Source organism: Heloderma suspectum, chromosome 9 (genome assembly GCF_057233095.1).
Source record: "Heloderma suspectum isolate Gila_16-S chromosome 9, 16-S_ref, whole genome shotgun sequence".
In the NCBI taxonomy this organism is placed as follows: Eukaryota; Metazoa; Chordata; class Lepidosauria; order Squamata; family Helodermatidae; genus Heloderma; species Heloderma suspectum.
In genome coordinates, this window is record NC_139466.1 from 28,963,053 (window position 1) to 28,986,301 (window position 23,249).

At 44.3% G+C, this 23,249-nt stretch overlaps 1 protein-coding gene across 1 annotated transcript in view; it reads right to left on the minus strand.

The window, feature by feature from the left end:
• Positions 1-3,841, minus strand: part of LOC146338550 (connector enhancer of kinase suppressor of ras 2-like) — a 122,588-nt gene extending 118,747 nt beyond the window's left edge. Inside the window, exons 1-2 of the mRNA XM_084814027.1 lie at positions 3,818-3,841; positions 3,616-3,650 (exon numbers count right to left, since the gene is read on the minus strand). The gene's annotated coding sequence lies outside the window, so the exon portion shown is untranslated. The remainder of the gene's footprint in view (positions 1-3,615; positions 3,651-3,817) is intronic.
• Between the last annotated feature and the right edge of the window lie 19,408 nt (positions 3,842-23,249).

The following is a 23,249-nucleotide window of genomic DNA, read 5'->3' on the forward strand; positions in this document are numbered from 1 at the left end:
AAGTTTTGGCTAATTCAAAAGCTCGCTTGTTAATTTGTGAGATTTTGGTTGATTTTATTAAAAGGATTGCCTCAGTGAAGTCTGATGGATTAACTTCCATCACATTCCACAGTCACATTAATTTGGATATAAAACTTTAAGGAAGTGTCTTTTTTATTGGAAAATTACTTTCATTTATTTTTAAACACACACACACACACACACACACACTTTTCTTTCTTTGTGCCACAAAGCGCAGCTTTTCCCTCAGAGAGGGAAAAAAGTGATAAAACTTCTCCTGATAAACCATCCCTCTCAGCCAACATTTGGGGTTTTTCAACTTTTGACATTGAGACGAGTGTAAGAAGTAACATAATGCCCAAAGCATTTGATACCAAATGTTTTTCTTTCTGCCTTAATGGACCTATGATTGACTGCACCACCTATTTAAAAAAAGTGCAGAGGCAAAGCTCTCTGAAGGGCAGGCAAAGAGTCGAAATACATCGAACTCAAATTTCATTGTACACATTTTGTGAAGATGAAACGTGGGCTGAGGATGAGATCTCTTTCAAACAAGTTCCCTCAGTTCTCATGGGAAGCAAAGATGGGGAAATGCCAAACCTATGCTCAACGTGGTTACACTTAGCATTCAGGGAAGTCTCAACATGATTAATATATTTTTTATGACAGACAGAAAACTGGAATCTAGTACACATAAGAACATAATAAGAGCGTGTTTATTGTTTTCTTTCAAATTATTTTTAGGCTGCCTTTAAGGATGGAACTCTCCCCTTAAGTGCTCATAAGAAGAGTACTGCTGGATCATGGAGGGTGGCCATGTGTCCTTTTTTAGGGGAATAGTCTTCTATCGAAGGTCTCCTTTATTTGAAGGGCTGTCCTGTGCTCCTGTCCAATTCTGGTCTGAGGATAAATCCTCCTTACCCTTGTTACAGTTTGCGTGCTTGGAAGAGGACAGATGCATGGATGGTGACATCTAGGGAGAGAAAAGCAAAGGCAGGGAACTGTGGAGGTCAGCAGTGGGCCAAGAGTGCTGACCTCTGATGCAGGGCCTCGCTCCCCTGTACGTCTTAAAATGCTCCTCACCCTGTTGTGTTCACATCAAGCGTGTATTTATTAAATACATTTGTAGACAGCTTGGGCTAAGAGAATAGAATATTAGCTACAATTCCTTGGGCCAAATCTCTGCTCAGCCACATCCTCCTTGGATGGTTTTTAGTCAAGCTACAGTCTTCATACTACAGACCCCACCCCCATTTGTAATATGAGCCTACTTTACAGGGTTGTTGTAAAGATTGCTGAGATTCTATATGTACAGGGCTGGCACAAGGCATTTTGCTGACTGGGGCAAATGTCAAGATGGTGTGCGTCCCCCACCCCATTCCACATAAATAAGCCAAATGGACTGGCAGTTGACCCTTACTTCAATGCTGGAAACAGAACAGCATCCTCCACTGCACCTGAGTGGACACAAGCTTGGGGGGGGGTGCGTGCAGGGCAGGCTGCACATGACACCCACAGCTCTGCCCACCAGCATCTGCTGCCTGAGGCAGCTTCCTCAGCCTGCCTAATGGTAGGGCCGGCTCTGTGTATGTATATATACTTTTCAACAAGCTTTTCCTGAATGTCCAGGCACAGTTTTATTGATATACATTTATTTTAAATCTTTTTATTCTTTTGCATTTTTATTCTCCCCTCCCCCCTTTACTGTTCACCATCATTTTAGATATAGAGTGGTTCCTACATTTTGCAAATAAATAAATAAATAAATAAATAAATACTTCAACTTCTTAGGAAATGCACTAGATAAAAACTAAGCATTCTTTGTTGCCTTCTTTGAGTACTGGGATGTCTCTCTTTTCACTTCCCCCCCACCCACATTCAAATAAATACTTAAATAAATACTTAAATATAAATACACACTTAAAGAGACCCAGTGTGGTGTAGTGGTGAGAGTGCTGGACTGGGAGCCGGGAGATCCGGGTTCTAGTCCCCATTCAGCCATGGAAGCCCATTGGGTGACTTTGGGCCAGTCACAGCCTCTCAGCCCAACCTACCTCACAGGGTTGTTGTTGTGAGGATAAAATGGAGAGGAGGATAATGTAAGCTGCCTCAGGTTCTTTGCAAGAGGAAAAAAGGCGGGATATAAATGCAATAAATAAATAAATAAATAAATAAATAAAACAAATGCACACTTAAATACATGCATACACAAATAAATAAAATAAAATAAATGCACTCTTAAATACATACATACATAAAATAAAATAAAATAAATACACCCTTAAAAACATACATACATAAATAAAATAAAATAAATACACCCTTAAATACATACATAAATAAAATAAAATAAATGCACACTGAAATATATAAGTAAATAAATAAATACTTTGATTCCTTAGGAAATGCATGGAATAAAAACTAAGCATTCTTGGTTGCCTTCCTTTAGTACCGGGACATCTTTCTTCACATATGAAACACTCCTCCCTCCTCCCACCACACACAAATTAGAAAACTTTTGTTACAAAGCTAGGGTTGGCCCCATAAAAGTGCGTTGGACACACTGTAGGCGGGACAGCAGGCTTCCTTGCCTCTCAAGATGAGTAACAACAAAAGAACGGTGAATACTAACTTTATGGAAAGATTCTGGGAAGTGGCTATCCCCCAAATGTCACAGATTCCTGACATTTTGTGAAAGACTTTAAAAAAGGCTCAGTCCAATTTACACCAGGTGTTCTCTCTCTAATGACTAATGGCAAACATGGTAACAGCCACCCCAAATAGTATGAATGAAAAAAGAAAAGAAAAGAGAAATGGTATTTGATGTGCCCATATAGTTGTGTTTACATTTCAAGAATATTGAACACAGTTGTTGCCAGAAAGGGTCCCCCCTCCAATGCTCTGGCTATTCAAAACAATGCAATCGAACATTTAGGCAGTGCATCCCATATTGCAAATGGGTTGCATCGAGAGCAAAATTACCTGAACTTGGTTCCCATTGAAATCAAGCCATGACTTAACTTGTCGCATTGATCTGAATAGGAACCAAATGCAATAGGAACCCAGCGTTGTTGTGCTGGATCCAGACCTAATCAAACTTGGATTAAATTGGGTTGGGATATCCAAACTTTGGGTTGTATACAAACTTAATGATGGAGTAGACCCATTGAAATCAACAGGACTGAAGTCCTATTGATTTCAGTGGGTCTACTCCAAGTATGACTAAGTCGGGAAAAAAGAAACCGTTTTTAAAAAAGATGAATGGTATGATTTGAAGAGCAAATGAAAGTGCATTTGCTGTGTCTTAACATTCAAATTGCGCTTTTTTGGTTCCAATTTAAAATGAGTCCCCCCCTCTTTTTTAAGTACAAGTCCTGCATAACCATTTGTATCCTGTACTCGTTTCTTTCTCATGTAATCATCAGATGAGACGGTCTGAACTCTGCTTATTATCTTTTGCCAACAATCTGGCAAACTGTTTGGGGCTCTCTTGCAAGGACAAAGTTTCTGAGGGACTCAAAGTGACTGCCAAAATTTCAAAGCCCAAATTAAATACATGAGGCAGCAGCTCTCTCTAAATACATTTCAAAAGCAAGAAGACAAAGATTTAGTTACCTTTCAGAGTCTCCACCGACTGTGTCTCCTGCTCTCTGCAGAAAAAAAGGGTGGGGGAAGAAAGAAGAAGTGACATTTAGCATTTAGGGTTTAAGAAGAAGAAGACGAAAACCAAAGAGTTCCTTAACATGATCAAAGCTGCCGTATCTGCAGGAAAACAAGGCCACAGAAACAAACCAGATCAGCAATCTGTAGTTCTTACGGGAAGGTAACTGAAAACTTGCACTCATTTTGAACAATAATTTTACGAGAGAAATGAAAAATGAAACACCGAATTTGCAATGTAGAAAACTGAGATGAGGTTATTGTGTTCCTTTTTTTTTTTTTTTTTAAAGAAGCAGTTTGGAAATCCTTTGAGATTGGGCAGTTTTATTTTAATTGTTAATTTGGTACAGGAAAATATCAATAAAACCAATGAAAGGTCACATGAGGGGAATCCTGTGCTTGAGCTCCCTCACAATTTTTAATACGTTTAAGTCCTGCAAGTCTTGCAACTTTTTTTCTCCCTAAACATGCATAGGATTGCACCCTTAATAGCTGTGTGGTGGATGTGAATGTTTGGGTATGTAACCATGGGGCAAACAGCATCTTTGGTGGGAGGATATGTTCATCAGGTCACACACCCCTTTCCTATGGCTACTATTAAATACAAACAAACAAACAAATAAATACAGAAGTCTTGTCTAGCTTGGCTCTAAAACTGATTGTTAGCCTGCTTCAGGTTGCTTTTCTGCAGCCTTGCATAGACGGTGCATGAGCTTCTCCGATGTCACAGAATGTTCATGAATATTCTAATTACAAAGGGGGAAAGGATCAGTTGCCAGGAGGCTGACTGCAAAACCTGAGGGAATGCCTCTCCTGGCATGAACCTACCTGGATACTACAGCCAATATCTGGGGCCTTCCTCTGAATGCTTCCTCTGAGGGAAGCTTGGAAGGTGGTAACAAGGCAGAGGGCCTTCTCAGTGGTGGCCCCCCAACTTGAGGCCCGCCTGGTGCCAACATGTCATCTTTTCAGTGCCGGGTTAAGACTGCCCTCTACTACCAGGCATTTAATGACACTTAATGGTATATGATGGGGTGCTTATGTCAGCTGTCTTGAACAGGTCTGTTATGGAAATCGTGTACTGAAACTGTTTTTAATGATTTAATTGTTTTAAATGTTATACCTTAAAACTTTTAAGACCATGTTTTATTATAATGTTGTTTTATAATTTTAATAATGTTTTAGCTTTGTAGTGTGTGTGTGTGAATTCTTGGGTGGTACAGAAATAAATAAATACATACAACAACGACAATAATAAAAATAAACTGGATGGCTCAGAACTTGATGGTGCTAGATGGGGGATGTGTGTACCCATCTGCTCAAGAAAAACAGACCCAGCCACTGGGGTCCGGATGAGAATGAACATAAGAAAGCCCAGAGGTATCCAGACACTCCCAAATGCACACCCCCAGCCATTTTAATGGGCTCAGGAGGAGCACCGGAATGTGAAAGTGCCTAAGTACCCAAATGCATATTTGTTTCAGCTACACACAGTTGCTTCCATGCAGTCATCTCCTTTGCTGGAGTAGCACATGCAGCATGAAATTAATGAGAAAGTCTAGCTTTGCTGGGGATCAGCTCAAGAGACGGAAGATTGTGCCAGAGAAAGTGTTCTGGGAAGAAACAATGTGTCAACCACTGCAGATGTCCTTGAAGAATGCAAAACTTTTTTTTAAACAGGGGGAAACATTTTTTCCCCTTTCTCAAATTAAACATGCAGGAAGATGACGTAGCTTCTGAAGCCAGTCAAACAGCTTGAAAGCCCAGACAGACATGCTCTAAAATTGTCATACCATTTGTCTGTTTGCAAACACTGCGAAAAAGTGTGAACAATTTTAGAACTGCACTATGGAACTTTGGCAAGTCAGTTGTTAGCCGTCACAACAGTGAACGGTAAAGGACTTTGCCCCCCTCCCCCCCATGTGATTTTCTAAAAAAAAATATATCATAAGGTTTGTGTATGTAATAGCTGATGCAATCAATTAATTTACTTTTTTTGGACATATGGCTGCTAAATACATTGAGAGAGGTGTTGAGCCCAATCCTAGAAATATTGTTGCAATTCTGTCAGGGAATTCCCTATCGCTTTTCCATTTGTGGGTAGACAACTAGAGTGATGGTGCTGGAAAACTCATTAGAAGGAAGCCTCTGATCTTGAATGGTTCTGAGTATCCAGTGACCTGCTGGGCTAGGCATCAGGACAGGAACAGCAACAGAGGTGGTTTTTATCTCTGTCCTACTTTAACAAAAAGATTCCTCTAGACGGGCCTCTGACTGAGCCCATCTAGAGACGTGTGCAGTGGAGGCCAGTGGCTCTGATTTCAGTGGGGCTGTGAATCCATTCTGGGTTTTAGTCAGAACCAGCCAGAACTCTAAAGGAGCTATCCAAGCTTATTTCGAGGATAGGGTCCAACACCTTGGATAGCTCCTTTAGAGTTCTAGCTGGTTCTGACTGAAACCCAGAATGGATTTCCAGTCCCACCGAAATCAGAGTTCCAGTCTCCCCTGAAATATTGCACTGCTAGGAGCCAGGATCATATTCCAGCCCCTCCTCTCCCCACCCATCAGAACCCCCCTTTTATTTCCCTCCCGAGGCCACATTTGCAACCTTGGGAAGCAGCTGGCATGGTTGTTTCCACGGCAGCTGCGGGGGGGGGGCAGGGGAGGGGGATCAGAACTTAGAGTCCCCCACCCAAGTGGGAATCATGTCAGCTGCTTCCCAAGGTTTACAAGAAGGAAGGTGGGACTCTTAAGGAGGCAAGAGATCCTTAAGGGGTTGCTCAGGGGATCCAGGTCATAAGGTGGAACCTTGACAGAGGTGCTCTGCTGTTTTATACATTGTCCTGTTTCATTCTTTCAAATACATGTGTGAACCAGTCCAGGAGCCTTCACTGATGAGTGGCATAAAAATACTATAAAATATTTTTTTTAAAAATGGGAATGTAATAGGGAGGTATGCGCAGGTTTACATTCAGCCAAAAAACGTATCGTACTTTGGGGAAAGCTTGATGACGTTCCGTTCTGCTTGCTACTCTGAAACTGAGCAAACCATTATTAATTCATCTGTTAAAAACATATATACAAAGCTTTTCCTCAGTGAGCCCAAGGCGGCTAATGATATAGATTAAAACAATAACAGAGAGAGCAATCCTATGGTCCCTGGAGAGCATCCCAGGGAACATAGGGTTGTTTGGAGTCCCCCTCCTGAGGCTGTAGACAATCCTCTTTGGGGAAGTTCAAGAAGTGAAACTAGACTGATAAGAAAATAACAACTGTGCCACTAATGTTCTGGTCAAACCAGTGTGGCTTCTTAAAGAACAGCTTGCGCCAGGCTCTTTTGATTGCAAAATGGCTTTGCTACTTAGCTGATGCTAGCCATGTCCAAGTGTAGGATGCTCTCATGAGTTGCAACCCTGCTTCATTAGAGTTGCAGCTCACAGGGACATCCTAGTCATGCTAGGCAGGCTTCCCCCCTTCAGACCTTCCACCAATGGACAATGTGTGTGTGTGGTAACAGTGGGGGATCCAATGGCAGGGCAGAGCTGGTTCACAAGGCCCCAGTATCTCTCCATGTGATGTTATTTGCATGGAGAGGAAAACACCTGAATAGGGCTATTCACAGAATTATAGAATCATAGGGTTGGAAGGATCTTTCATTAGTTGCAATAGTGATTCAGGGTGAGGTGGTTTAATTTTGAGGAGGAGGAGGAGGAGGAGGAAAAGGAAAGGTCACTTCGGAAGTACAAAATGTAGATACTGCACACCACCAGAGGTCAAATCACTTTATTTATCCAAGTTAATGGCATGTGTGCACAGACAACATGCACTGTATACAGTGTGCCTGGCACCGACATTGTCATCTTTTCATCATCAGGTAAAGACTTCACTCTGCTCCCAAGCATTTGACTGCACATGATAGGGCTCTTGATGTCAGTTGTCTTATCAGGTCCTGGTATCTCATTGCAACTGTTTTTTAGCTGTTTTAAATGGTTTTCAAATTATGGTAAAGATTGTATATAATTATGTCGCATTTTGGGGTTGTAATTGTTGTGAAACACCCAGAGAGCTTTGGCTATGGGGTGGTATGGAAATGAAATAAATGAAAAATGGATGAATCAAATATTTCATCAAGTTCTTGTTAAAAAATGAGGCATATTTGGCCCAATGCCCCATGATGCAGGTTGTACCATCCATGTGCATCTTCTGCCTCGATCTAGGGATGAATGAGAAATTTGTTGCAGTTTGTTTTTGATCAGGATTTACCCAGTTCATGCCTTCTGGACTGAACATGGACTCAGACACAATCTGCGGTCAACATCTGTACATTTCTGAGCTTGCAATGTGATTTGAAGACTCCAAAAAATGTGTCCGACAGCATGCGCACATTTGAAAAATGTACACTTTTGAAAAATGCACACAAATATGCTTAAAAAAATGGGAGAAGAATGCATACATTTTGAAGATGTACACAATTGATGCATACATTTGAAAAAAAATTGCACAGATTTTTATGCGGTAGTAGGGGCTGGTATGAGAAAATAGGGTCTGTCTCTGGCAAATAGGGATAGTTGCAGAATATCACTACCTCTATTTCCAAAGTTCAGAAGAAGCCAAAACAGCACCTTCCATGCACAAGAGGGAGGTATTAGCAGGCTCAATGAAACCCCACGGTTTGTGGAAGCACAAAAAGAAAAAATATTTGGGGAAAAATCGTAAGGGGAGGGAATCGTCCCATAACAGGCCAATGAAAACTGACTATGCTCAGTGGTTACAGAATGCTGACTGACCATTGGGACAGCGGAATGGAAAATGGAAAGGGAGGGAGTGAAACATCCTGAACATCAATACCCCAGACTGCAAAGTTTTTTTGCAGACCTCACTTGGGTGATACTTGAAAGGTTGTCACAGAGAAGAAGGCCAGGATCTCTTCTTGATCATCCCAGAGTGCAGGACACGGAATAATGGGCTCAAGTTACAGGAAGCCAGATTCCGGCTGAACATCAGGAAAAACTTCCTGAGTGTCAGAGCAATACGGCAATGGAACCAATTACCTGGGGAGGTGGTGGGCTCTCCCACACTGGAGGCCTTTAAGACGAGGCTGGACAGCCATTTGTCAGGGATGCTCTGACTTGGATTCCTGCATTGAGCAGGGGGTTGGACTCGATGGCCTTGTAGGCCCCTTCCAACCCTACTATTCTATGATTCTATGATTCTATGATCCTAAAAAACCCGCCATAGGTTGTGCAGAAAGGCAGCTTTGACTCTTGGAAACCAATGGGGCTGTATTTGCTTGAGACAGATGTTTGAACACTTCACCTCTTTTTAGAACATGCAAAAGTTAAAGAGGGTGTGGGACACATCTGGCAGTAATAATCACATTTAATTACTCTGCAACGGAAACTGCGTTGTAGTGGTAATAAATATCAAGTTCGCCTGATAGCTAATAGGTTCTTTAACAAATTCTATGACATTTGTATTTAATTAATGAAGGTTTGACACAGAAAACCCCACTTAGCTTGAGGAGTACTCCATCAGGCAAGAGGCCCTGCTGACTCCAAGGGAATTGCTCATGTAAGTGTCCTTCAAGGTTACCACGCCAGGCCCTTAATTATCGTCATTTTTTGACATTACCTCCTAATATCAGAGTAATGGCCTGATGACACAGAGCACTTGCATTCCAGCCATTAATTTGCCATTCACAAGCTGCATTAATAATTTGGAGGCATCTGCCAGAGACACAGTCACAACATCCAACCAAAATGAACAGCCCCTGTGGAAAGTTTAGCCAGTTGAGGGCAAAAATGGATGAACATAGGATATTGGCTCCCATCTAGAGATGGCCAAAACTGTAATCCTTGCTTTCTCCCACATTCAGTTCTTTAGAATCTGAACTTCTTTCTTTCTCCCATCTGAAGAACTTTACAGTAGTTGGTAAATTCTTTTCAAAAAGGAACTGAAACAAAAGACCCACTCGTCTGCACCAGCTAAATTCAATAGATACAGCTATTCCCAGGATGGAGATGACCATGTTGTACCTGCCTGCCATGTAGCTGTTAATGTTGAGGAGCCTATGAGAAAAAAAGAGGTGGCAACTAGTTGTGGGAGTCTGAGCGGGGCGTGGAGTCCAGTGGACTCCCCCCCAGTCAGCCTCCTGGACCCTGTTCGCCGAGCCACCACATGGTCTGCAAACACCTGATGGCCACCTGTAACCTCACCAAGCCGCCATTTTGAAAAAAAATTAAAGGCAGCTTGGTTTTTTCCATTAAAAGTAATGTCGTGTAAATGGCAGCCGTAAAGGGGCTATTTACACAACATTACAGGTTTAAATGGTCCATTTACCCTTGTAATGTTGCATAAATGGCCCCTCCACAGCTGCTATTTATGCAACATTATTTTTGCGGCAAAACCCAAGCCACCATTATTTTGCAAAATGGCCACTTGGTGAGGGGTCTGGGAGCCACTGGCCACTCACTGGGCATCCCTGGACCCTGTGGCTGCTCATCCAGGGAGCCAAACAGGGCCGGCCAGCCTCCAGGGGTTCAGAAAGCTCCCAGCATTGTGGATAGAGGTGAGTCTGTCCATCCCTAATGGTAACCCTAATTTAGCATTGACATGGTTGAATGTATAGGGATTCTACCCAGACTTTTAAGCTCTCAAAGCCCTGGGCCTAGATGGACACATCTGTCAGTTTTGGTTTTGAGTTCCTCGTTTGTTTGCTTGTTTGTTTATTTTCAAGTTCTTTTTCTTCTGAATATGGAGAACTTCGCAAATTTGGGTAAATCCTTATCAAAACCAATCTGAAACAAAAATTCTCATCCCTCCCGAGTCCTCTCTGGATTCAAGTGATTTGAAGGTTTGATCCACTGTGGTGTGGGACAGTTCTGGGCCTCCTGTCTTAGTAACAGGTTGTGTTGTTCTCTAGTCCAGCCTGCTGACTGCTTAGATCCTGCCATAGTTCAGTTCAGATGTATTCCCAGGCCATAGGTCATGAAAACCATAATTTAGAAGCCAAGCTGTGGTTTGAGGTTCCAAACTCACAACAGCCAAATGGTCGCTTTTTTCTCCTTTTTTTCCTCAGCTCTCAGCTTTATGTATTTTTACTCTGTCTCCATGATGCCGTCGCCTCTAGAGCTGGAGCAATGGCTTTAGCCATGCTTTGACAATTCAGATGTTGAATGGATGTAAACCTATTTCAAACCAAGGTTTCCAATTCTGGCTTGCCAACTGATTGCACACTATGATTTATCAATTCAGACACCATGTCCATCAACAAACTGCATGTCAGCAACTGTAGTATAGCATCATGCTATGCATCATGACATCATGAGTCACTTAGGGCGCAATCGTATGCCCACTAGTCAGCGGCTAGACGGCCATAGGATTGGTCAGTTCCCTGAAAGCCGACCTCTACCCCCTCCTGCACCGCCTTGTAGGCAGCACAGATCAGCCCCGTGCTCCGAGCTCATAAGAGCAGCGTTGAGAGAGGAAAACGGGGCATTCCTGGGGGCGGGCCAGGGTGGGGAGGTCGGACGTGCTGGTATGACACTTCCTATGTGTCGTCCAGCTGCTCCTCCCCTGCTCCAAGGTCCTGTGGCTAGACAGCTGAAACTGGTGAAAGCACAGCGGCAGGAGCGTAGAGGAGATCTGCTCCTCACCAATCCTCCTGCCCTGCAGTGGATAGGCTGTCCCTGGGGTCAGTGGCAACCATTGATCCACATAGGATTGCTCCCTTAGTTATGCTGCCCTTCTCAGACTGGCTATTTCCACATGCTTTACTGTTTACCCTACAGTTGGTATGTGTAGTGGAAACATGGAAAACCACTGTTAAATTTTGAGGAGTTCAGTGTTGTACAACAAATTGCTCCTTCTCATGTCTAGGTGTCCAGTTAGGTCTCTTGCTTTTGATGGTTAGCTCTTCTTCCCAGGGCCAATTATCTGTTTGAGATTATACAGAATGAAAGACCAGGAGATAAACCTCTGGTGAGGTCTCAAGGTTAGCCAGAGTAGCTGGGGTGAAGTTATCTATGCTGGGTTATTGCCAAACATTCTCAAAGTCATTGGACTCTGTCCAGGATTGGGGTGGGGTTACTATGAGCATAATAGTATATATGAATTCCCGAGACACTCCCAGGGTGGGGATTTCAATGCAGGCCGATCTGGAATGATGCTGTTTAAGGTAGGGATGTACGAAACCCCGCTTACCTAGCTCCGCTGGGTTCCGGAGGTGCTCTGTCCCTCCCCCCGGAATCCTCGCCCAGGGGGGGAGGCGCTCTGCGCCTCCCCCTGGAATCCTGGCCAGCTGGCTTCGCTCTGCGGGGATTCTGCGGAGCTGCCAGCCAGCTCCGCCAGCAGCCGGACATCCGGCTGCTGACTAGCAGGGACACAAATGGTGGTGGCCGTAGCTGCTGCCGTTTGCATCCCTGAATTCAGCCATGATAGGCTATGTAAAGACTTACGTAGCCTATCACGTCTGGGTTAAAAACAACAACAACATGCGTACACAAATGGCGGCGACTACAGCCGCCGCTATTTGCATTCCTTATTTTTGGCCATCTTAGTCTACGTAAATATTTACGTAGACTAAGACAAAGACAAGAAAGGGGAACGTAAATAGTGTAGTGGATGCTATTTGTGTTCCCCTTTATTTTCACCGTCTTACTTTACGTAAATATTTACGTAGCCTAAGACAGCGAAAATAAGGGGGAACGCAAATAGCGTCCGCTACGCTATCTGCGTTCCCCCTTATTTTCGCTGTCTTAGTCTATGTAAATATTTACTTAGACTAAGACGGCCAAAAATAAGGAACGCAAATGGCGGCGGCCATAGCCGCCGCCACTTGCGTACGCACGCATGTGTTTTTTTTTTAACCCAGACGTGATAGGCTACATAAGTCTTTACGTAGCCTATCACGAATGGGGGGGAAAAAACACAGACTGCAAATGGTGGCAGCGGCGGCAGCTGGCCGGAAGACCAGCCGCCACTGCCGCCACCAAAGCCGCTGCTGGAGCTGCCACCGTCCGGAACATCCGCCCCAGGTAAGTCTCGTCCCAGAGGGGATCTGCGGGGTGGGGTGGGGTGGCAGGCTGTTCCACCACAGAGTTCAGGGGGCCGAATGCACTGGCATTTGGCCTCACCGAGATCCATGGCAGAATTCTCTGACATCCCTAGTTTAAGGAGAGGCTGGAACCAGAATCACATCCATTGTCATATTTTAATGGGGTCCCCGGCAACTGTAGGCATGTAAACGTATGATCTTGCTTTGAAGGTGAATGCTGCAATTATTGTGTTTTGCTTTCTTTTGCTTTGTTAATGTTAAAAGCTGTAGCCTTCAGCCATTAGTGTATTCATTGCATTCTCAGAATCCAAAAAAGAACCGTTGCCTCTTGGCAACACAGTGTGGAGGTGTTGGTGCCAGAGGGAGCGATTGCGGCACAAGCAATGTGAGGAGCAGCTGTGGAAGAGGCGCCTCCATCTGGAGAAGCTCAGATCTCCCTCCCTGGATTGTGCTGCTATCCTCCCCAGCCCCTCCTCCTGGGATTCCTTTTCCACTCTCCCCCCACAGTGCCATCCACCACCACCCCTATCTAAAATGAACTTTTACTAGGGATGTCAGAGCATTCCACCACGGATCTCGGTGAGGCCTGAAATCCGTGGTGGAACGAAGCCCCCCCGCCCTCCCACCCCGCGAAATGGGCCCGGAACAGAGCACCTACCTGCTGCCATCCATGCTGACTTGCGAATGGCAGCCGCATCTGTGGCCGCCATGCGCTTCCTCCATACAGCCGTGATAGGCTACGTAAATACTTACATAGCCTATCACGGCTTAACTAAGGGAACGCAAATGGCGGCGGCTATGGCGGCCGCCATTTGCGTTCTCTTTTTTTGCCGTTTTAGCCTATGTAAATATTTACGTAGGCTAAAACGGCAAAAAAAAGGGAATGCAAATGGCGGCCGCCATAGCCGCCGCCATTTGTGTCCGCTGGTTGTTGTTTTTTTTTGCTGTGATAGGCTACGTAAATATTTACGTAGCCTATCATGGCAAAATACAGGGACGGAAATGGCGGCGGCTACAGCAGCTGCCATTTGCGTCCCTGCAGGCTGCCCAGCGGCCGGATGTCCGGTTGTGGGCAGCCCCGGGTGGCGGCTCTGCGGAATCTCCACAGAGAGGAGCCGGCTAGAGAGAATTTCGGGGGGAGGGACAGAGCACCTCCCCCCCACCGTGAATGTCACCCTTCCAAAAGGTAAGTGACTTTCGTACATCCCTAACTTTTACTGACCAAGTGGCAGAAACTAACCTAAGTGGCTGATTTGTCAAATGTGGCTTTTCCCCCCATTATAGAAATTTTTGATTTTGTTTCCCAATGCAGCAATTCAAGACAGTTACAGTTAGGAATCCTGGAGATATTCGAGATGGACTAAAATGAGCTCACATTTCTAAGAATCTGACCTGCGGAACTCGCTGCAGAGTTACCCCCTCAGGCCACGCAGAGTCCGTGGACTTTCAGATGATTTTTCTACTTTCCTGAAATTTATGCATATAAATTCGTAGGAAAATAAGTAAGTTTCTGCTGAGGAAACATTGAATGAAATGGGGGATAAAATGCTACGTGTTATGTACTAAGGTAAATCATGTAAATACTTCTGTAATTATTTGCGTATTTTTCTGCACGACAAAAAAAAATAAATTTGCATCCATCTGTGGGCGGACGACGGAACAAAAGGCACCTGACAATCCATGAAACACAGATGGAGCGGATGTTACACAGTCCGTACATCCCTAGTTACAATACTTCCACTTACCTATATATGTGTTAAGTGAAAGTATAGTGACTGTCTTGAAAGACTGTATTGGGAAACAAAATTAAAAATTTATATAGTGACAACCCCCCCCCCCCCAATCTATAGTTGCTAAATCACCTGGCTGGAACCTATTCCAATGGTATCCAACTTTTTGGGAAAGTCTGGATTGAGCTGATTCTTCCCTTTCATAACAACATATAACTTGTTATTTTACTCATCGCCATGGCAGTCCCAATTTTCTTTTTGCATTGTAACAGAGATGGTATGTATGTTGATCACCAAGCTTTTGCTAAGAGGATCCTTGGAGCTATTAACATATAACTCACCATCAATACTAAATCTCTAGGGATAACTTGATTGGTTTGTTCAATGATTTCAAATTCAAAACTACACAAAACTTTTGTTTTGTTTTGGAAAACAGTAACCAGACATAATTTCACAAGCATGAGCATTGCAAAGGGGACATTTACATTTCCTTCAGAAAGTAAAGGGTTAAACCAACCAACACCAGGACATGTGCAGAAATGGCAAACTTTTGATGCTTGGTCATGTAGACCATGCAGGCATAGAACATAAAAAACATAAGAAAATACAAAGAGCTGTGCTATATCAGACCAAGGGTCCATTTAGTCCAGGATTCTGTTCACACAGTGGCCAACCATAGATATTAGTTCATAATCAATCTTGGTTTGAAAAACAAAGGGTGCAACCCGATGCATGCTTAGACAGAGTCCTACAACTCTCAGCATTTCCCAGCCAGCCAACCTGGGTGTTGTAGGACTTTTTTTCCATCTAAGCATGCATAGGATGGTACCCCCAAATGCTAAAATTTGTTAGAATACCCATACAGGCTTTTACACATACAAGCGTTATGAACATGCTATCTAATACAAAAGCACCATCTTACTTGCTTTTCTATAATAATTAAACACCTGCAGTGGGGATAAAACCCTTGGTCTCTATTGAGTCCTAAATGAATAGCACCTAATTTTGAGTTTTGGCAGCATCGCTAGGCAATACTCTTAGTTTTCCAGCTGTCATGTGGTTCCAGTCCACTACCACCCCCACCCCCTGACAGCCCATTGCTTTTCCTTCTTGCCATGTTAGTCTTTGCAAACCATTTTTGGGTCCCCTAGAGAAGAGGTGCACAGTTTAACCCCGCACTCCATATTTTCTCCTCCATCTCAGAGATAACCACAAGATTGCAAATGAAAGCATAGAAGATCAGATTACTTCTGACAAGAAGGGATTTCCACGAAATGCTGACAGTCATACACCATGCAGTCTGATCTGCTGCTGTCTCATAGCAATAACATTGTAAAACAAAAGCAAAACCCTTATCCAGTTCAGAACTTAACATGCTCTACCATGGTCCACCAACACACAAATATGACATTAAGAGCTCTCTCTCACTCTCTGTCTGTGTGTGCATTTAAAGTAAGTGTGAGGAGAGAAAAGAAAAGAAAAGCTTTTCAGCACCTTAAAGACTGGCAGGCTATCCTGGAAGCCAAGAACGTAAAGCTAGGGAGGGGACTCGTTTCTGTCTTGAGCGCATTCCCTGCTGGCCAGTGATGGGTGGGGTCAGAGCGAAACATGGGTGGGCTCACCCCTTTTCTCTCTGTGTTTCTGCCATCTTCTTTCCAGTGGCGCCATCGGGCCTGATCATGGGGCACATGTCTTGGGCCCTGTGGTCCAGGGAGGGCATTTAAATGATCCCCTGAGAGGTGGTGGTGGCAGCTCCTCCTCTGGTGGTTCTTTCTTTCAACTCACTGGAAGAGCTATGGCAGCCCACTGCTCGAGGCTGCAGCCCTGCAGCCTTCCATTTTAAAGGATTCCCCCCGCCCGCTTACCTATTGAGTGACTGTGAACAGAACCAATCAAACCCTGCCTTGGAGTGAGGGACAGCCAATGAGCGTATAGGAGTGGGGAAAAGACCGCCCTGTGGCCAATATATATGTTAGTCTTTTCCACAGCCTTCCCAATCTGGTGCCCTCCAGACATTTTGAACCTCAATCAACTTCCAGCATTCCTGATCATTGGCAAGACTGGCCGGGGCTGATGGAAGCCGAAGTCCAAAACACCTGGAGGGCACCAGGTAGGGAAAGCTGTTTCACAGCATCACAAGCCTCTTTCCCCCCATTTGATGTAGTAGATCAACATGGCTGCCTAGCCTTCTGCGATATTAAAACTGCAAAGCACTTCTGTTACCCTAAGGCAATGTCTGCAACATGGAATTTGGCACCTTTAATGCAAACCCCCCCCCCCAAATGAGTCATGTGCAGCTTTCCCCAACCTGGTGCCTTCCAGATGTTTCGGATCACAACTCCTGGCATTCCCAACCATTGGCTGGAGCTGATGGGACTTGACGTCCAAAACATCTGGAGGGCACCAGGTTGGGGAAGTGTGGTCTCATGGGTTGTGGCAGTACAAGCAGAGCCATGGTTAATTTCATGCAGTGCACAAGCGCTCTTGCCGAGGAGGGAGATTTGGTGGTGTTTGTGTTGGTGGGGAAAGTGTGCTGTTCCATGATCAAGTGTCCAGTCTTTGGCCTCATTCCTAACTCAGCCCCTATGCATCATCAAACAGGGATGTGTGAACCCACCCCCATCTGGGTTCTCTGAGTGCCTGCCCAGCCCGTGTCCCCACTTGCCAGTCCCTGGACCATGCTCGTGCCTCTCCCATACATGGCAAGCAGCCTACACTCACCCTGGTGGCCTTGTTGAGCTCTGAAAAATAAAATGGTGATCGCAAAATGCGCATATTTGCATATGCGCCAAAAATGCACATTTCTGTGCATATGTGAAAATGCACATACACAAAATGCACATTTTGCATATGCAAATATATGCATCTGCAAAATGTGCATTTCCACGCATACACAAATATATGCATTTTTGCCATCACCATTTTATTTTTCAAAAAATGGCAACTGTGGAGTTTGATGAGGCTTCCAGGGTGAGTGTGGGCCACTTGCCGAGCATGAGCGAGTGGGGGCAGGGGCTCAGCAAGTGGGGCTCAGGGGTGTGGGTGTGAGATTCCTAGATGGAATCGGGCACCCCACCATCCCTACCATCAAATGCCATTCTTGGACCTCTGGCCATTCCTGTGTCCACTTGGACATTAGATGTGAATGTATGACACACAGAATATTGCACATTCAACATATGTGTTATTTATTGATCATATTGTATCTCACTTTTCCTCCAAAGAACACAGGGGGCATTCTCACAGATAATTGTATTACATCCTCCGACAGCCCTGGGAGATAAATTAGGGCTGACAGTGACTGGTTCAAAATAACTCAGTGGCTCAAAACAGAAATTTGAACCCAGGTCTCCCCAGTCCAAGCCTATCACTCTATACACCACTTCACACTGGCACTAGAGATGTATGGACTGTGTCTGTCTCTGTCTGTGTTTCACGGATTGTCAGGCACTCTTTGTTCCATCGTCCACTCACAGATGGATGAGAATTATTATTTTTTGTCATGTGGAAAAATACGCAAATAATTATGTAAGAGATTTCACAACGATTTACATAATTTACCTTAGTATGTAACATTTTATGCAATGAATATGAACTTGAGCACACTCCGGGAGAGAGCGGAGGACAGGAAGGCCTGGCGTGCTATGGTCCATGGGGACACGAAGAGTCGGACACGACTTAATGACTGAACAACAACAATGTAACATTTTGTGTATTGTCCCCCATTCCATGCAACTTTTCCTCAGCAGAAACATGTGTATTTTCCTACAAATACATATGCATAAATTTGGGGAAAGTAAAAACAAAAACAAAACACACATCCCAAAGTCCATGGACTCCGTGCAGCCTGGTGGAGTTGCTCTGCAGCGGATTCCGCAGGTCAGATTCTTAGAAATACAAGCTCATTTTAGTCCATCTCGAATTTCTCCAGCATCCCTAATCTGGCATTGAGGGTGGGGGGACATGGGAAACATCCTGACACTAATAGTGCAATTACAGTTCAATCCTATGCATGTCAGCCCTATAGATTTCCATCGGGTTTGCTATGTGTTAAGTGTATGTAGGATTGCAGCTTTAGGCACTCCCCAGGCTTGGCCATCTATACCATGCAGGCAGACAAAGCTATTGCCTGGGACAGTACTTAAGATTGGAAAAATGAGAAACTGGGAGAAACTGAAATTGAAAGATTTCTCCATTTCTGGTTCTGGGAAATACTTTCACCTAGGAGTGTCATGTACAACGTAGGCCAAACACTCTGAGCTTTGTGGTGTACCTGCCATCCCACCACCGTCTTGCCATCTCTCTGCAAAGTAAAGTAAAGTAAAACAAAACAAAACAACAACAAAATAAACAAACACCACCACCACAACACCTGGAGGACATCGAAAATGATCCAATGAAAAAGAGATGCCTGCAAAGATCACTGAAAAAGATCTCTCTCCAGGCTGTAAGATTAATCTTTTTCAGAGATCTCTGCAGGTATTTATATATAAAAAACCCTAATCCCTGAAGAAGGCCCATATTTAGAACTGAAATGTGTAGGGCTACTTCTTGGAATAAAACCACACATATATTTTTTCAACATTCTGAGACTTCATCTCTTTATTCCATTGCATCCCTCTCCAAAACATACATTGAGTTAATTTGTATTCACCTTTCAGACTGTACTTAGCTTAATCCACCCATTGTCCCCTTTTTGCCTCCATACCAAATGAATCAACATCTTTTTCTCATCTTGATTTCTGAATCTATAACATTGTGAATGATCGCTTCTCCAATTTCACTTGCATCAGTTGGTTGCCTTCAAGACTCGTGACATGTAGAAACTTTCACAGTTAACCTCTGATTTAAAACCCATAGCCTCCAAATTGGCTTCCACTGGGAAGAAAATGTGTTACAGAAATGTTATCTAGCACTTTAGAAGAATGAATATGTTCTGGCTTTTTTGATGGGGGCAGGGGAAGGAAACCCTGCCATCTAATACAGAAGCACCATCTTCCTTGTTTTGCTATGATAATTTAACACCTGCAGTGGGGAAAAATCCTTGGTCTCAATTGAGTCCTAAACGAATAGCACCAAACTGATAAATTCTAGCTTGGCAATTTCACTCTGGAGTCTCTCTTTGAAGTTGTTCTATCAAAAATGGTAATTTTCAGGTCAGCAACAGAGTGTCCCAGGAGACTGAAATGTTCTCCCACTGGGTTCTGAACATTGCCATCTTTTATGTCTCATCTGTGTCTGCTTATTATTTTCACCCTCAACTAAATAATACATATAAAGCAATTCCAATGTGCTAACTATGGTCTCTCTCTCTCTCCCTCTCCCTCTCCCTCTCCCTCTCCCTCTCCCTCACACACACACACACACACACACACACACTCATACACTCGGGAATGGCTTAAATATTCCGGACAGGTGCTGCAACCTGTCATCATCAAGAAAGATTCTTGTTTGATACTATGGATGCTCTATGTACGAATTTGTGGTACTATATCTATTAGAGTTGGGTGTCAACCAGCATCATTAATCTTCCAACTTCACTGATCTACCTTGGTAGGTTTGAAAGATTTCTCCTGGGAGCTATTCTGCTGTGGCTGTACCAGCCTACATTTTTCTTAATTATTCCTCTTGTCATGTCTATAATGCATCTCAAAGGACAGAGGCAAATGTCCAGTCTCCTCTCAAGAGCAAAAATGTGCCTGGAATATGCTTCCCATCAGTGCTGTGTTATCGTACAAGCTTTATGGGCCATGTCATTATCTTTGCTTATAATTCAATAGAGTTCCCAAATACAAGCCAGTTGGAGCTGATTCTTGATCATTTGCATGTGAATTATCACAACACTCACCAAGGTCACAGGCTTGTTTGAAACTCTCTCTCTCTCTCTCTCTCCCCCTCCCTCCCTCTTTCTCCATCCAGGGAGGTGCATAGCCTGCGTGACCGGAAAACTGTCTAGGGATCAAAGGGCTGTGGTAATCTTCGCTTGGGAGTAGACATCTTTGATATAAATGCTTTTTTCCACCATTTGCTTTTTAAAGAAACTACCCCTCTCCCAGAGCAATCTATTGCTTTAACTCCACCACAGTCCTGCAGAAGATTATACATCAGACACTAGTAACCAGGCTATATCATGGTGGGAGGTCAGTTAATTGCCTCGTCAGAGCTTAGAATCATAAGATAATTAAAATGTACAACCCAAAGTAAGCCTTACATAACACTGCTGAAATGCTGTAAAGACCTTGTTTTGATGCTGCAGAGCAGCCTCCACCAACAAGGTGCTGATTGGATGGACTACAACTTCTATCATCCCCAGCCAGCATGATGGGAGTTGTACCCCAGCACATCAGATCTGGAGGGCAATAGGTTGTACAGGATGCAGAGAGAATCTTTGCCTACAACAGATGTGCCATTAATGGGATAAGGCTGGCCCCAGGGACTGATTTCACACATTCTTGTGCATCCCTTGACATACTGGGATGACAAACTGACATCATGGGATGACTTGGTGTTGGATGGCTCTCCATGAATGTGTGAACTGTGTTTGAATTCCCTTCGAGATGATACCAGGGGATATGAAAACTCTGCCTCTGTTGCTTGAGCTGTGATCTTCCTGGCCAGGGCTTGACATTGCTGTCCCTGTACAATCAACACATGTGTGAACATGCCCAGTGACAAGGGAGCAGGTCTCCATGCAGGTCTTCCCACTAGGAGAACTCTGATCCTTGGCTAGGGCAGGGGTGTGTGGAACTATGTTCTGTCAGAGGGCCAAATTCCATTCCAGAGGAGCTTTCGGGAGGCACATTTCTTGCTGGGTGAGGCTGAAGGGCTAAAGTGGAGGGCCCCAAATACCAAAGAATACCAGCATGTTTTAGCGTAAAGCTCTTCCTCCCAGTAACAAAGCTTCAGGAGAGGCATTTCAGCCTTCTAGAATGGGGGGAACCTGCATACAATCGGGAAACAATGATTAGGGGTTGGGGAGAAAGGGAAGGGGCGTGGCCACCTGAAGAACCCCTGAGAGCTGTATTGCAACCCCAGGTGATCTGAACTGGGAGTCTGGACCGGAGGTTCTGCACCCCTGGGTTAGAGTGACGGACTAATTTTGAGGAGACCCAAGTTCAGTTTCCCACTTAGCAATGAAGCTCACTGGATGACCTACCTTACAAGGTAGCTTTGAGGATAAAAGTGGTGTGTGCGTGTGTGTATGTGGTGTGTGAGTGTGTGTGTAAATCATCTTTACTTCCTTGAGCTCCTTGCAGGAAAGGTGGGGTAGAAATGTCATAACAAAATAACAATCAATCAATAATACTTCAAAGTCCTTTTGGCATCAGGCAAAGGCCTTTTTTTTATTTGCACAGGCCTTTAAAATTCTGTGCATTTCTTTGCCTTGGCGCATTTTAAGGTGTTTCAAAGGTGATTTTAACTTAGTGGTGTTCTTTAAGGCCCTATGCATTGCTTGTGCTTTGTTATGATTTCAGCCCTGGCTTTGTTTTAAATTCATTGCTGAATTGTTCTGCTTAAAAAAAATGTATGTGGTTTTCTGGATTTCACTGGCGTCCTTATTTTTTTGCACATTGCCCCAAGAACAATCATGATACATGAAATCTAGAAATGAGGGGTCAACAACTGGATAGCCTCTGCCACCTTGGGACAAATCCAGCCTCCTGTGTGGTGCCTTCTGGCAATTGGCAAACCCAGTAGGGGGAAGAGAGATGTGGGTGAGCAGCAGTGCTGGCAATGGGATTTGAGCAGCAACCCCAAAAGGAGAGAGGAACGCATGGAGCCTTGATCCTCCACCCCCACTCTCTTCCTCAAAGTGGCTTCTGGCAAAACTAGTTGCAGATCAGGGATATAGATGTGGCCATGACGACAACCACATCGACACTGTGTCCTTGCCTGAGGAAGAGAAGACATTTGACTGTTTCTCAAGTGATTACGCTAATGCTCGCTGACAAGATGTAAGCTGGCTAGCGAATATGAAATTCCAGGGCAACGTTTTCGTTTCAGGAAGAAGAAAGTGATGAGAAGAAAAGTGAATAAGTAGGACCTGCAACACCATGTTGTGAGGCAGCATGTACGCTGTTTAGGATTCGAGTCACTCCACTCCATTTCTACTCTTTTCCAACTCCCCCCGCCACCAGTCAGTCAGTATTCCATGGCCACGGAGTGTGCTCACTTCTCATTGGGCTGTTTTCCCCCACCCCCTTAGTATTTTTTTAATATTTGTTTTTGTATTTCTGCAAGCCTTGGGGAACCCCTGAGCGTGCTGATCCAGCCCTCTTGTGTGTATGGGTTGTGCTGTTTTGGCCACGTAAGCATCGCCACTGAGCATCGGAAATAAAGGGAAGGAATGCCAGCTTGTTCCCCCCTCCCTGTTCCCTACTAACAAAAAATTAGGAGGCATGACAGGAATCCTAGAGGATGGCTTTTGCTTCATGCACACATCCAAACTGGGGGAGGGGGGAAGTGGGAAGGCCCCAACACAGGGAAAGTAAGGAAGGAGACCTCTAGGTACACAAGAAAGGCAGAACAATTAAGCCCAGTACATTACAGAGTTCTTCCTAAATCAGGAGTGGGGACCTCTAATCCACAGGTCCCCATCCAGTCTACCAGCTTCCCTGTTTTACCTCTGGAGATAAGACAGTTTCCCTGCTCCCCCTCCCACACTTCATTATGACTTTTTAGTACCAATGGAGGCTTTTTAAAGGCCTATTTAGAGCAAGAGGGGCATTTTCAAGGGGTTGGCTCCTAGGAAGGGAAAGCTAACCCTCCCTTCCCCAACACTGCACCCCCCCACACACACACAT